Below are 13,209 nucleotides of genomic sequence, written 5' to 3'. Positions count from 1 at the left end.
TGCTCCCCATACCACAATCTATTAAAAGTTGTGGGTCAGGTGAACTCCATGATACACTTTGGGGTTCTCTAAACCCTGGCCCATAATAAACTGGGGGCTCAAGGGGGATAAAAGTCTATCTATTGGATTGGCTTAGTGAACATAAAGACAGGAGACGTGAGCATATTGTGGGTGCTTTTCATAGAACATAACAGCGCAGTACAGGCCCTTCGGCCCTCGATGTTGTGCCGACCTGTGAAACCACTCTAACGCCCATCTACATTATTCCCCTATTGTCCATGTGCCTATCCAATGAACATTTGAATGTCCTTAGTGTTGGCGAGTCCACTACTGTTGCAGGCAGGGCATTCCACGCCCTTACTACTCTCTGAGTAAAGAACCTACCTCTGACATCTGTCTTATCTGCACTGGGGCTGGTTGCACTGGGGCTGGTTTAGCACAGGGCTAAATCGCTGGCTTTTAAAGCAGACCAAGGCAGGCCAGCAACACGGTTCAATTCCCGTTCCAGCCTCCCCGAACAGGCGCCGGAATGTGGCGACTAGGGGCTTTTCACAGTAACTTCATTTGAAGCCTACTTGTGACAATAAGCGATTTTCATTTCATTATATCTATCTCCCCTCAATTTAAAGCGATGTCCCCTCGTGTAGACATCACCATCCGAGGAAAAAGGCTCTCACTTTCCACCCTATCCAATCCTCTGATCATCTTGTATGCCTCAATTAAGTCACCTCTTAACCTTCTTCTCTCTAACGAAAACAGCCTCAAGTCCCTCAGCCTTTCCTCATAAGATCTTCCCTCCATACCAGGCAACATTCTGGTAAATCTCCTCTGCACCCTTTCCAATGCTTCCACATCCTTCCTATAATGCGACCAGAATTGCACGCAATACTCCAAATGCGGCCGCACCAGAGTTTTGTATAGCTGCAACATGACCTCATGGCTCCTAAACTCAATCCCTCTACCAATACAAGCTAACACACCGTCCGCCTTCTTAACAACCCTCTCAACCTGGGTGGCAACTTTCAGGGATCTATGTACATGGACACAGAGATCTCTCTGCTCATCCACACTGCCAAGAATCTTACCATTAGCCCAGTACTCAGTCTTCCTGTTATTCCTTCCAAAATGAATCACCTCACACTTTTCTGCATTAAACTCCATTTGCCACCTCTCAGCCCAGCGCTGCAGCTTATCTATGTCCCTCTGTAACTTGTAACATCCTTCCGCACTGTCCACAACTCCACCGACTTTAGTGTCATCTGCAAATTTACTCACCCATCCTTCTACGCCCTCCTCCAGGTCATTTATAAAAATGACAAACAGCAGTGGCCCCAAAACAGATCCTTGTGGTACACCACTAGTAACTGGACTCCAGTCTGAACACTTCCCATCAACCACCACCACATCAACTGCTTTACCCTCATCCACCTGTTTGGTCACCTTCTCAAAGAACTCAATAAGGTTTGTGAGGCACGACCTACCCTTCACAAAACCGTGTTGACTATCTCTAATCAAATTATTCCTTTCCAGATGATTATACATCCTATCTCTTATAAACCTTTCCAAGATTTTGCCTACAACAGAAGTAAGGCTCACTGGTCTATAGTTACCGGGGTTATCTCTACTCCCCTTCTTGAACAAGGGGACAACATTTGCTATCCTCCAGTCTTCTGGCACTATTCCTGTAGACAAAGATGACTTAAAGATCAAGACCAAAGGCTCAGCAATCTCCTCCCTAGCTTCCCAGAGAATCCTAGGATAAATCCCATCCGGCCCAGGTGACTTATCTATTTTCACACTTTCCAGAATTGCTAACACCTCCTCCTTATGAACCTCAAGCCCTTCTAGTCTAGTAGTCTGAATCTCAGTATTCTCCTCAATAACATTGTCTTTTTCATGTGTGAATACTGACGAAAAATATTCATTTAGCACCTCTCCTATCTCCTCGGACTCCAAGCACAACTTCCCACTACTGTCCTTGACTGGCCCTACTCTTACCCTAGTCATTCGTTTATTCCTGACATATCTATAGAAAGCTTTAGGGTTATCCTTGATCCTACCTGCCAAAGACTTCTCATGTCCCCTCCTGGCTCTTCTTAGCTCTCTCTTTAGGTCCTTCCTAGCTAACTTGTAACTTTCGAGCGCCCTAACTGAACCTTCATGTCTCATCTTTAAATAAGTCTCCTTCTTCCTCTTGACAAGTGTTTTGACTGCTTTAGTAAACCACGGTTCCCTCACTCGACCACTTCCTCCCTGCCTGACAGGTACATACTTATCAAGGATACGCAGTAGCTGTTCCTTGAACAAGCTCCACATTTCCATTGTGCCCATTCCCTGCAGTTTTCGTCTCCATCCGATGTATCCTACATCTTGCCTCATCGCATCATAATTGCCTTTCCCCCAGATATAACTCTTGCCCTGCGGTATATACCTATCCCTTTCCATCACTAAAGTAAACGTAATCGAATTGTGGTCACTATCACCAAAGTGCTCACCTACCTCCAAATCTAACACCTGTCCTGGTTCATTACCCAGTACCAAATCCAATATGGCCTCGCCTCTCGTTGGCCTATCTACATACTGTGTCAGGAAACCCTCCTGCACACATTGGACAAAAACAGACCTATCTAATGTACTAATGAACTATAGCGTTTCCAGTCAGTATTTGGAAAGTTAAAGTCCCCCATAACAACTACCCTGTTGCTTTCGCTCCTATCCAGAATCATCTTTGCAATCCTCTCCTCTACATCTCTGGAACTTTGGAGGCCTATAGAAAACCCCTAACAGGGTGACCTCTCCTTTCCTGTTTCTAACCTCATCCCATACTCCCTCAGTAGACGAGTCCTCATCAAACGTCCTTTCTGCCACCGTAATACTGTCCTTGACTAACAATGCCACCCCTCCCCCTCTTTTACCACCTTCCCCGAGCTTACTGAAATATCTAAATCCCGGCAGCTGCAACAACCATTCCTGTCCCTGCTCTATCCATGTCTCCAAAATGGCCACAACATCAAAGTCCCAGGTACCAACCCATGCCGCAAGTTCACCCACCTTATTCCGGATGCTCCTGGCATTGAAGAAGACACACTTTAAACCACCTTCCTGCCTGCCAGTACACTCCTGTAACTTTGAAACCCTACTCATGACCTCACTACTCTCAACCTCCTGTCTACTGGACTAGTTTAAACCCTCCCGAAGAGCATTAGCAAATTTCCCCCCCAGAATATTGGTAGCCCTCTGGTCCAGGTGTAGACCATCCCGTTTGTAGAGGTCCCACCGACGCCAGAATGAGCCCCAATTATCCAGAAATCTGAAACCCTCCCTCCTGCACCATCCCTGTAGCCACGTGTTCAACTCCTCACTCTCCCTATTCCTCGTCTCGCTATCACGTGGCACGGGTGTGGTATTTTAGTTTAAGTGGGGAGTGTGTTGTGGACAATGGCTCTTTCAGAGACTCTGAAGTTTTTGGGGGTGGAGACGGTCACACGCAGTACCTTACGGACAGAGACTAAAAGCAGACTCTTAGATTTGGCAAAAACTTTGCAGTTAACATTACCTGACAAAATGCGAAAAGATGAGGTAATTATGGCGGTGGCTAAGCATTTAAAGTTCCCTGAGATACAGTCTGACTCATTAGAAATGGCAAAGATCCAGTTGCAGATTAAGCAACTTGAACTTGAAAAAGAATTAAAGCAGCTTGAATATGCAATGAGGGAAAAAGAAAAGAAGAAGAAAGAAACAAAGAAAGAGATAGAGGAAAGGGAAAAAGAGAGAGTTTGAACTTCAGAAAATGGCTATGAAACATAACAGTCAGTTGTAATTGGCAGACATAAAGGGAAATGTACAGTTGGAGGATAGTGAGAAAGAGCGTCATAGGCGAAGACTTTGTGGGGATCTATTGAAATATGTTCAAGCATTGCCAAGGTTTGACGAGAAGGAGGTGGAAGCCTTTTTCATTTCATTTGAGAAGGTAGCTAAACAAATGAAATGGCCACAGGACATGGGGGTATTACTAATTCAAACAAAGCTGGTAGGTAGGGCGAGTGACGTGTTTGCATCACTACCGGAGGAGATATTTGGGACATACGAGGTGGAGAAAAAATCCATCTTGGGTGCATATGAACTAGTGCCTGAAGCTTACAGACAAAGGTTTAGAAATTTAAGGAAAGAATTTGGTCAAACATACATGGAGTTTGAAAGGCTCAAACAGAGTAATATTGATATACTTTTGGAGGAGTTTAAAAATTCAATTCCTGATGTAGTGAGAACTCATGTGGAAGAGCAGAGGGTTAAAACTGCGAGATTAGCAGCAGAAATGGGAGATGATTATGAATTAGTTCTTGGTTTCCGACATCAGTTTTAGCCTGTGAGGGATAGAAACTGGGGACATGAGAAATACTCAAGTGGTAAAGGTAAAGGTGATCTGATGGGAGATAATAAGGAGAGTGTACCTGAGATTAAAAAAGAAATCCAGGAGGGTGGAAGATAAATTAAAAGTTTCAAATGTTTTCACTGTAATAAACTAGGCCATGTAAAGTCACAGTGTTGGTGGTTGAAGAAAAGCACTGGGAAGGCTGATGTGGTAAAACAGGATAAGACAGTGGGGTTTGTTAAAGTGGTAAAGGAAAGCCCAAGTGAAGCAAAGGAGGTGCAAAAGATTGTACAGCCTAATCAAGAGGTGACTGATAAGAAGGTGCCAGATCTCTTTAAAGAATTTACTTGTGTGGGTAAAGTTTACTCATGTTTATCAGGAGGAGCAGGTAAAAAAGTTACAATTTTAAGAGATACGGGAGCTAGTCAATCTTTAATGGCAAGAGATGAGGAGTTATGTAGTTTGGGAAGAATATTGCCAGAAAAGGTGGTAATTTGTGGAATTCAGGGTGACACGAGTAGTGTTCCATTTTCTAAGGTAAGGTTGGAAAGTCCGGTGAAGAGTGGTGAAGTGGTAGTAAGAGTAATAGAGAAACTATCTTGTCCAGGAATACAGTTTATCTCGGGTAATGATGTAGCTGGATCGCAGGTGGGAGTGATGCCTACTGTGGTGGATAAGCCAGTGGAAAATCAGACAACTGAAGTGTTGAAGGACGAATATCCTGGGATTTTTCCGGATTGTGTAATAACAAGGTAGTAACAAGGTCGCAAAGTCACAGGTTAAGACAAGAGGAGAAATCAAAGAGTGAAGATGAAGTTGAAGTGCAATTATCAGAAACGATTTTTGATCAGATGGTTGAACAAGAACAAGAACAGGTGGAGGATGAGGCGGATTTTTTAAGTTCAGGAAAATTTGCGGAGTTACAACAGAAAAATGTAGAAATAAAACGGATGTATCAGAAAGCATACACGGAAGAGGAATCTGAGTGTATACCAGAGTGTGATTACCGTAAAAGTGATGTCTTGGAGAGAAAATGGAGACCTTCACATATGCAGACGGATGAAAAGTGGGCAGACGTTCATCAAGTAGTATTGCCGGTAGGGTATAGAAAGGAGGTGTTGCGAGTTGCACACGAGGTACCAGTGGGAGGTCATTTGGGTATAAGGAAAACTCACGCTAAAATACAAAAACATTTTTATTGGCCTGGACTACAGAAAGATGTAGTTAAATTTTGTCAATCATGTCACACATGTCAAGTGATAGGGGGGCAGCACGGTGGCGCAGTGGGTTAGCCCTGTTGCCTCACGGCGCCGAGGTCCCAGGTTCGATCCCGGCTCTGGGTCACTGTCCGTGTGGAGTTTGCACATTCTCCCCTTGTTTGCGTGGGTTTCGCCCCCACAACCTTAAAGATGTGCAGGATAGGTGAATTGGCCATGTTAAATTGCCCCCTAATTGGAAAAAAAATGAATTGGGCACTCTAAATTTATTTTAAAAAGTGATAGGGAAACCTCAAGCAGTGATAAAACCAGCACCCTTTATACCCATTCCAGCATTGAGGAACCTTTTACAAGGGTCCTAATTGATTGCGTAGGACCACTTCCGAAAACAAAAAGTGGGAATCAATATCTTTTGACGATAATGGATGTGTCTACTAGGTTTCCAGAGGCCATTCCAGTATGTAATATTACAGCTAAAAAGATTGTGGAGTCACTTAAATTCTTTACTAGATATAGACTACCCACAGAAATACAATCGGATCAAGGATCAAATTTTACTTCAAGGTTATTCAAAGAAGTTATGGATAGCTCAGGAATAAAACAATTTAAATCAACAGCGTACCATCCAGAATCGCAGGGAGCGTTAGAAAGGTGGCATCAGACATTAAAGACAATGTCGAGGGCTTATTGTGACGATTATCCAGAGGATTGGGATAATGGAATTACATTCGACTGTTTGCAATTAGGGATGCACCTAGTGAGTCAACCAAATTCAGTCCTTTTTGGTCATGAGGTAAGAGGACTCCTTAAATTGATTAAGGAAAAATTAGTGAGTGAGAAACTGGAAATTACATTATTGGATTACGTGCCAAATTTTAGGAAACAATTAAATGGAGGTGAATTGGCTAGACAACATTTAAAAGGTGCACAAATGTGATGAAACAGGCAGTGGACAAGAAATCCAAAGTTTGTAGTTTTGCCTGTGGCGATACAGTTTTAGTATTGTTACCAGTGGTAGGTGAATCTTTAAAAGCTAGGTTTTGTGGACCTTATCAGATTGAAAGGAAATTAAGTGAGGTGAATTGTGGTACAAACACCAGATAGAAGGAAGACTCACCGAGTGTGTCATGTGAATATGCTTAAAAGGTACTTTGAAAGGGAAGGAGAGAAAAAGGAGGTCTTAATGATTCTCACTCAAAGTGACGAATCAAATCCTGATGACTGTGAATTTGACATACCTCAAACAAAATTGGAAAACGAGGATGTTCTTAAAAATTGTTGAGTTACCTTCCAGAGGAAAAACGGACTGACCTGAAAGAGTTATTGATGTCACATGGGCAAGTTTGTAGAGATAAATTGGGAAGTACTAAAATGGCTATACATGATGTAGATGTGGGAAAGGCTGTTCCAATCAAACATCCATACAGACTTTTTAAAATTGGCACAGGTTAACAAAGAGATTGAGAATATGCTTAAAAATGGCATAATTGAAGTGGGTTGCAGCCAATGGAGCTCACCCATAGTGATGGTACCAAAAACAGACGGTACCCAACGGTTGTGTGGACTATAGAAAGGTTAATGCAGTTACAAGAACGGACTCTTATCCTATCCCACGTTTGGAGGATTGCATTGAGAAAGTGGGACAATCAGCTTTTATTTCCAATCTGGATTTACTTAAAGGTGACTGGCAGGTACCTTTATCCGAAAGGGCGAAGGATATTTCAGCTTTTGTGACTCCAGATGGTATATACCAATTCAAAGTTATGCCATTTGGCATGAAAAACGCCCCAGCCACATTTCAACGGTTAACTAACGAAGTTGTTTCAGGATTACCCAATTGTGCGGTGTACATCGACGATCTGGTAATTTTCAGCCAGACATGGAAAGAACATTTAAAAATATCTGATGGAGTTATTCGATCGACTTCAGGAGCGGGTTTGGTGATAAACCCAGCCAAAAGTGAATTTGGAAAAGCCCAAGTCACTTTCCTTGACTATACAATCGGACAGGGCCAAATGGTCACACAGGATGTGAAACCAACAGTGATTGAGGAGTTTCCGATACCCTCAAGGCAAAGGGAAATAATGCGATTTCTTGGCAGGAGTGGATTTGATCGAACATTTGTGCAAAAGTTTTGTAGCGTGGTTGCTCCACTAATGGACTTGCTGAAGAAACATCAAAAATTTCAATGGACAGCGGACTTCCAACAGGCATTTGACTGCCTGAAAGCTGTGATCACCAATGCTCCTGTGTTGGAGAATTACAAGGGACTCTGTGATCAGATTGAACTAAAGTATCTGACTTTAAAGAGAAATGCCGAGACGTAGAGAAATGGACGGATCGTGCAGAGACCTTCTTGTTCAAAGAGACTGTCAATCGAGAAGGATTTCAGTTGGAGGAAGAACAACGAAAAAAAAATGGACTATATTATTTTACCTGTTTGCGTGTTGTTTTTTGAAACAAAAAAGTATATTTACTGTGTGCATTTCTTAAAGAATAGTGGAAAGGTGAAAAATGAAACCATCTTGAAGTTGATGCGAGAGTACATTTAAGAAATGCGTGTTTAAGAAATGGGTGTTTATCAGTGATGTCAGAGTGTGGGTGGAGTTGGGCTGTCGATCAGCTTTTTACTTTCGTTTTAGGCTGTTTGCTACACTGTGTTTTAGTTTCGTTTTCAGAGCTGGATAGCTGCAGTCACAGCCAGAAGGGGTATTAGTCTTTCTCCCTGTAATCTAAAGACTGTAAATCGATCCTTTGGTGATTTAAAACTAATAACTGCTCTCAGCAGTGACTTTAACCTGATGTGCTTCTGTTTAAAGGTTTTTTTCTAAGTCTTATGGATGTTAAAAGGACAGCTTAAGCATTACTTAGTGTTGTATTATTTGGGGGTTGTATTTGAATTAATGGTTGCTGAGATGTTCACTGTATGTTTTAAAAAGGTTAACGCGAGTTCATAGAATAAACATTGTAATGCTTTAAAAAATACGTTTTCCATTTCTGCTATACCGCGCCTGTAGAGTGGGCCGTGTGCTCCCCATACCACAATCTATTAAAAGTTGTGGGTCAGGTGAACTCCATGATACACTTTTGGGTTCCCTAAACCCTGGCCCATAACACTATTACTTTAAAATCTGTGCCCGTAGGAGCAGAATTAGGTCACTCGGCCCATCGAGTCTGCTCCGCCATTTAATCACGGCTGATATTTTTCTCATCCCCATTCTCCTGCCTTCTTCCCATAACCCGATTCCTTTTTTAATCAAGAACCTATCTATCTCGGTCTTAAAGACACTCAGTGATTTGGCCTCCACAGCCTTCTGCGGCAAAGAATTCCACAGATTCACCACCCTCTGGCTGAAGAAAGTTTGAAAGGATCGTCCCTTTAGTCTGAGTGGAAAGAGTTTCTTCCTATCTGGTACAACATCGAGGGCCGAAGGACCTGTTCTGTGCTGTACCGTTCTAAGTTCTATCTACTCTATCAAACATTTCAGGATTTTGAATCCTTGTATCAAATTTCCTCTGACTCTCCATTTGTCCAAGGAAAATAGTCCCAAATTTTCCAATGCATCTTCAGAACTGAAATTCCTCAACCCTGGGACCATTGCCATCAATCCTTTCTGCATTCTCTCCAACAGCATCACATCCTTGCGAACGTGCAGCTCCCAGAACTGCACTCAATACTGCAGCTGAGACCAAACTAGTGTCTTATACAAGTTCAACATAACCTCCTTGCTCTTGTACTCTATGCCTCTATTAATAAAGCCCAGAATACTACATGCTTTATTAACTTCTCTCTCCACCTGCCACCGTCAATGACTTGTGCACAAATACATCCAGGTTCCTCTGCTCTTGCACCACCAATTATGCCCATTATTTTATATTGCTCCATGTTCTTCCTACCAAAATGAATCACTTCACATTTCTCTGCATTGAACTTGATCCAATGCCAAGCCACTGATTTCTCCAACTTGTCTATGTCCTTTTGAATTGAATACTGTCCTCCTCACACTTCTCAATGCTTCAAAGTTTTGGATTATCCACAAATTTTGAAATAGCACCCTGTATATCAAGGTTTAGGTCATTAGAAGCCCAACAGTGGCCCTGAGGAACTCGACTACAAATCTTCCACCAGCCCATAAAATATAATTGGTTAGCACTGCTGCCTCACAGCACCGAGGACCCGGGTTTGGCACGGTGGCGCAGTGGTTAGCACTACTGTCTCAGAGCACCGAGGACCCGGATTCGGCACGGTGGCGCAGTGGTTAGCACAAGTTGCAAAAACAGGTTTGGGATTGGAGTCGAGCGGATTTTAGTAAAATACGACAGGTAGAAAGAGTTACTTATGGGGAAATCTACAGATGAGCTGTAGTGGGGAGCAGGATTCAAAAAGAAAATGGGGGGGGGGGGGGTTAACAGGTCAGCGATGTTCCCTCCAGGGTGACAGGAAGGAGCAACCCGCCCAGAGAATCATGGGTGACCAGAGATATTCAGGATGGGATGAGAAGGAAGAGAGAGGCTTTTAGCTGGTACAAGGGGAGCAAATCAGCGGAGACATTAGTGGAATACAGAAAGTGCAGGGTGGAGCTTAAGAAAGCAATTCGGAGAGCAAAGAGGGGAGGGATATGAGAAAGTTCTGGCTGGAAAAAGTAGGTAAAATCCCAAAATATTCTACAAGTATATCAATGGGAGTAGGATAACCAGGGAAAGAGTAGGTCCCATTTGCAGAGCTGCCAACCTTTCCCAACAGAAATCGGTATTCCAGATACCAAAAATCAGTATTTTGGCAATAAAATCCGGATTTTAATTTCAAAGAAAAAATGCCCACCAATCTGAAGTACAGCTTTACACCTTTATTGCACAAATCTAAAACACAAATAGAAAATGCAAATCCAATGCTTCACACCTGTACATCATGAGTGGGTGTTTTCAAATTAAGTTTCAGACATTCAGTAAATCTAAGAATTAAAAATGCGAACCCCTCGAGGGCTGTAATCTCGGGATTACTCCCTGTGCCACGTGCCAATGAGGCTAGAAATAGGAAGATAGAGCAGCTAAACACATGGCTAAACAGCTGGTGTAGGAGGGAGGGTTTCCATTATCTGGACCACTGGGAGCTCTTCCGGGGCAGGTGTGACCTGTATAAGAAGGACGGGTTGCATCTAAACCGGAGAGGCATAAATATCCTGGCCGCGAAGTTTGCTAGTGTCACACGGGAGGGTTTAAACTAGTATGGCAGGGGGGTGGGCACGGGAGCAATAGGTCAGAAGGTGAGAGCATTGAGGGAGAACTAGGGAATAGGGACAGTGTGGCTCTGAGGCAGAGCAGACAGGGAGAAGCTGCTGAACACAGCGGGTCTGGTGGCCTGAAGTGCGTATGTTTTAATGCAAGAAGTATTACGGGTAAGGCAGATGAACTTAGAGCTTGGATTAGTACTTGGAACTATGATATTGTTGCCATTACAGAGACCTGGTTGAGGGAAGGGCAGGATTGGCAGCTAAACGTTCCAGGATTTAGATGTTTCAGGCGGGATAGAGGGGGATGTAAAAGGGGAGGCGGAGTTGCGCTACTGGTTCGGGAGAATATCACAGCTGTACTGCGGGAGGACACCACAGAGGGCAGTGAGGCTATATGGGTAGAGATCAGGAATAAGAAGGGTGCAGTCACAATGTTGGGGGTTTACTACAGGCCTCCCAACAGCCAGCGGGAGATAGAGGAGCAGATAGGTAGACAGATTTTGGAAAAGAGTAAAAACAACAGGGTTGTGGTGATGGGAGACTTCAACTTCCCCAATATTGACTGGGACTCACTTAGTGCCAGGGGCTTAGACGGGGGGAGATTGTAAGGAGCATCCAGGAGGGCTTCTTAAAACAATATGTAGACAGTCCAACTAGGGAAGGGGCGGTACTGGACCTGGTATTGGGGAATGAGCCCGGCCAGGTGGTAGATGTTTCAGTAGGGGAGCATTTCGGTAACAGTGACCACAATTCAGTAAGTTTTAAAGTACTGGTGGACAAGGATAAGAGTGGTCCTAGGATGAATGTGCTAAATTGGGGGAAGGCTAATTATAACAATATTAGGCGGGAACTGAAGAACATAGATTGGGGGCGGATGTTTGAGAGCAAATCAACATCTGACATGTGGGAGGCTTTCAAGTGTCAGTTGAAAGGGATTCAGGACCGGCATGTTCCTGTGAGGAAGAAGGATAAATACGGCAATTTTCGGGAACCTTGGATGACGAGAGATATTGTAGGCCTCGTCAAAAAGAAAAAGGAGGCATTTATCAGGGCTAAAAGGCTGGGAACAGACGAAGCCTGCGTGGAATATAAGGAAAGTAGGAAGGAACTTAAGCAAGGAGTCAGGAGGGCTAGAAGGGGGTCACGAAAAGTCATTGGCAAATAGGGTTAAGGAAAATCCCAAGGCTTTTTACACGTACATAAAAAGCAAAAGGGTAGCCAGGGAAAGGGTTGGTCCACTGAAGGATAGGCAAGGGAATCTATGTGTGGAGCCAGAGGAAATGGGCGAGGTACTAAATGAATACTTTGCATCAGTATTCACCAAAGAGAAGGAATTGGTAGATGTTAAGTCTGGAGAAGGGTGTGTAGATAGCCTGGGTCACATTGAGATCCAAAAAGACGAGGTGTTGGGTGTCTTAAAAAATATTACGGTAGATAAGTCCCCAGGGCCTGATGGGATCTACCCCAGAATACTGAAGGAGGCTGGAGAGGAAATTGCTGAGGCCTTGACGGAAATCTTTGGATCCTCGCTGTCTTCGGGGGATGTCCCGGAGGACTGGAGAATAGCCAATGTTGTTCCTCTGTTTAAGAAGGGTGGCAAGGATAATCCCGGGAACTACAGGCCGGTGAGCCTTACTTCAGTGGTAGGGAAATTACTGGAGAGAATTCTTCGAGACAGGATCTACTCCCATTTGGAAGCAAATGGACGTATTAGTGAGAGGCAGCACGGTTTTGTGAAGGGGAGGTCGTGTCTCACTAACTTGATAGAGTTTTTCGAGGAGGTCACTAAGATGATTGATGCAGGTAGGGCAGTGGATGTTGTCTATATGGACTTCAGTAAGGCCTTTGACAAGGTCCCTCATGGTAGACTAGTACAAAAGGTGAAGTCACACGGGATCAGGGGTGAGCTGGCAAGGTGGATACAGAACTGGCTAGGCCATAGAAGGCAGAGAGTAGCAATGGAAGGATGCTTTTCTAATTGGAGGGCTGTGACCAGTGGTGTTCCACAGGGATCAGTGCTGGGGCCTTTGCTCTTTGTAGTATATATAAATGATTTGGAGGAAAATGTAACTGGTCTGATTAGTAAGTTTGCAGACGACACAAAGGTTGGTGGAATTGCGGATAGCGATGAGGACTGTCGGAGGATACAGCAGGATTTAGATTGTTTGGAGACTTGGGCGGAGAGATGGCAGATGGAGTTTAATCCGGACAAATGTGAGGTAATGCATTTTGTAAGGTCTAATGCAGGTAGGGCAGATACGGTGAATGGTAGAACCCTCAAGAGTATTGAAAGTCAAAGAGATCTAGGAGTACAGGTCCACAGGTCACTGAAAGGGGCAACACAGGTGGAGAAGGTAGTCAAGAAGGCATACGGCATGCTTGCCTTCAC

The 13,209-nt window shown here is 43.8% G+C and overlaps 1 protein-coding gene across 1 annotated transcript in view; it reads right to left on the bottom strand.

The window, feature by feature from the left end:
• phf6 (PHD finger protein 6) overlaps positions 1-13,209 on the bottom strand; it is a 136,310-nt gene that overhangs the window by 70,501 nt on the left and 52,600 nt on the right.

This window comes from Scyliorhinus torazame, chromosome 5, assembly GCF_047496885.1.
Source record: "Scyliorhinus torazame isolate Kashiwa2021f chromosome 5, sScyTor2.1, whole genome shotgun sequence".
NCBI classification, from domain to species: domain Eukaryota; kingdom Metazoa; phylum Chordata; class Chondrichthyes; order Carcharhiniformes; family Scyliorhinidae; genus Scyliorhinus; species Scyliorhinus torazame.
Note: the sequence above shows the minus strand (reverse complement) of the source record. Positions and strands in the feature narration are given on the sequence as shown.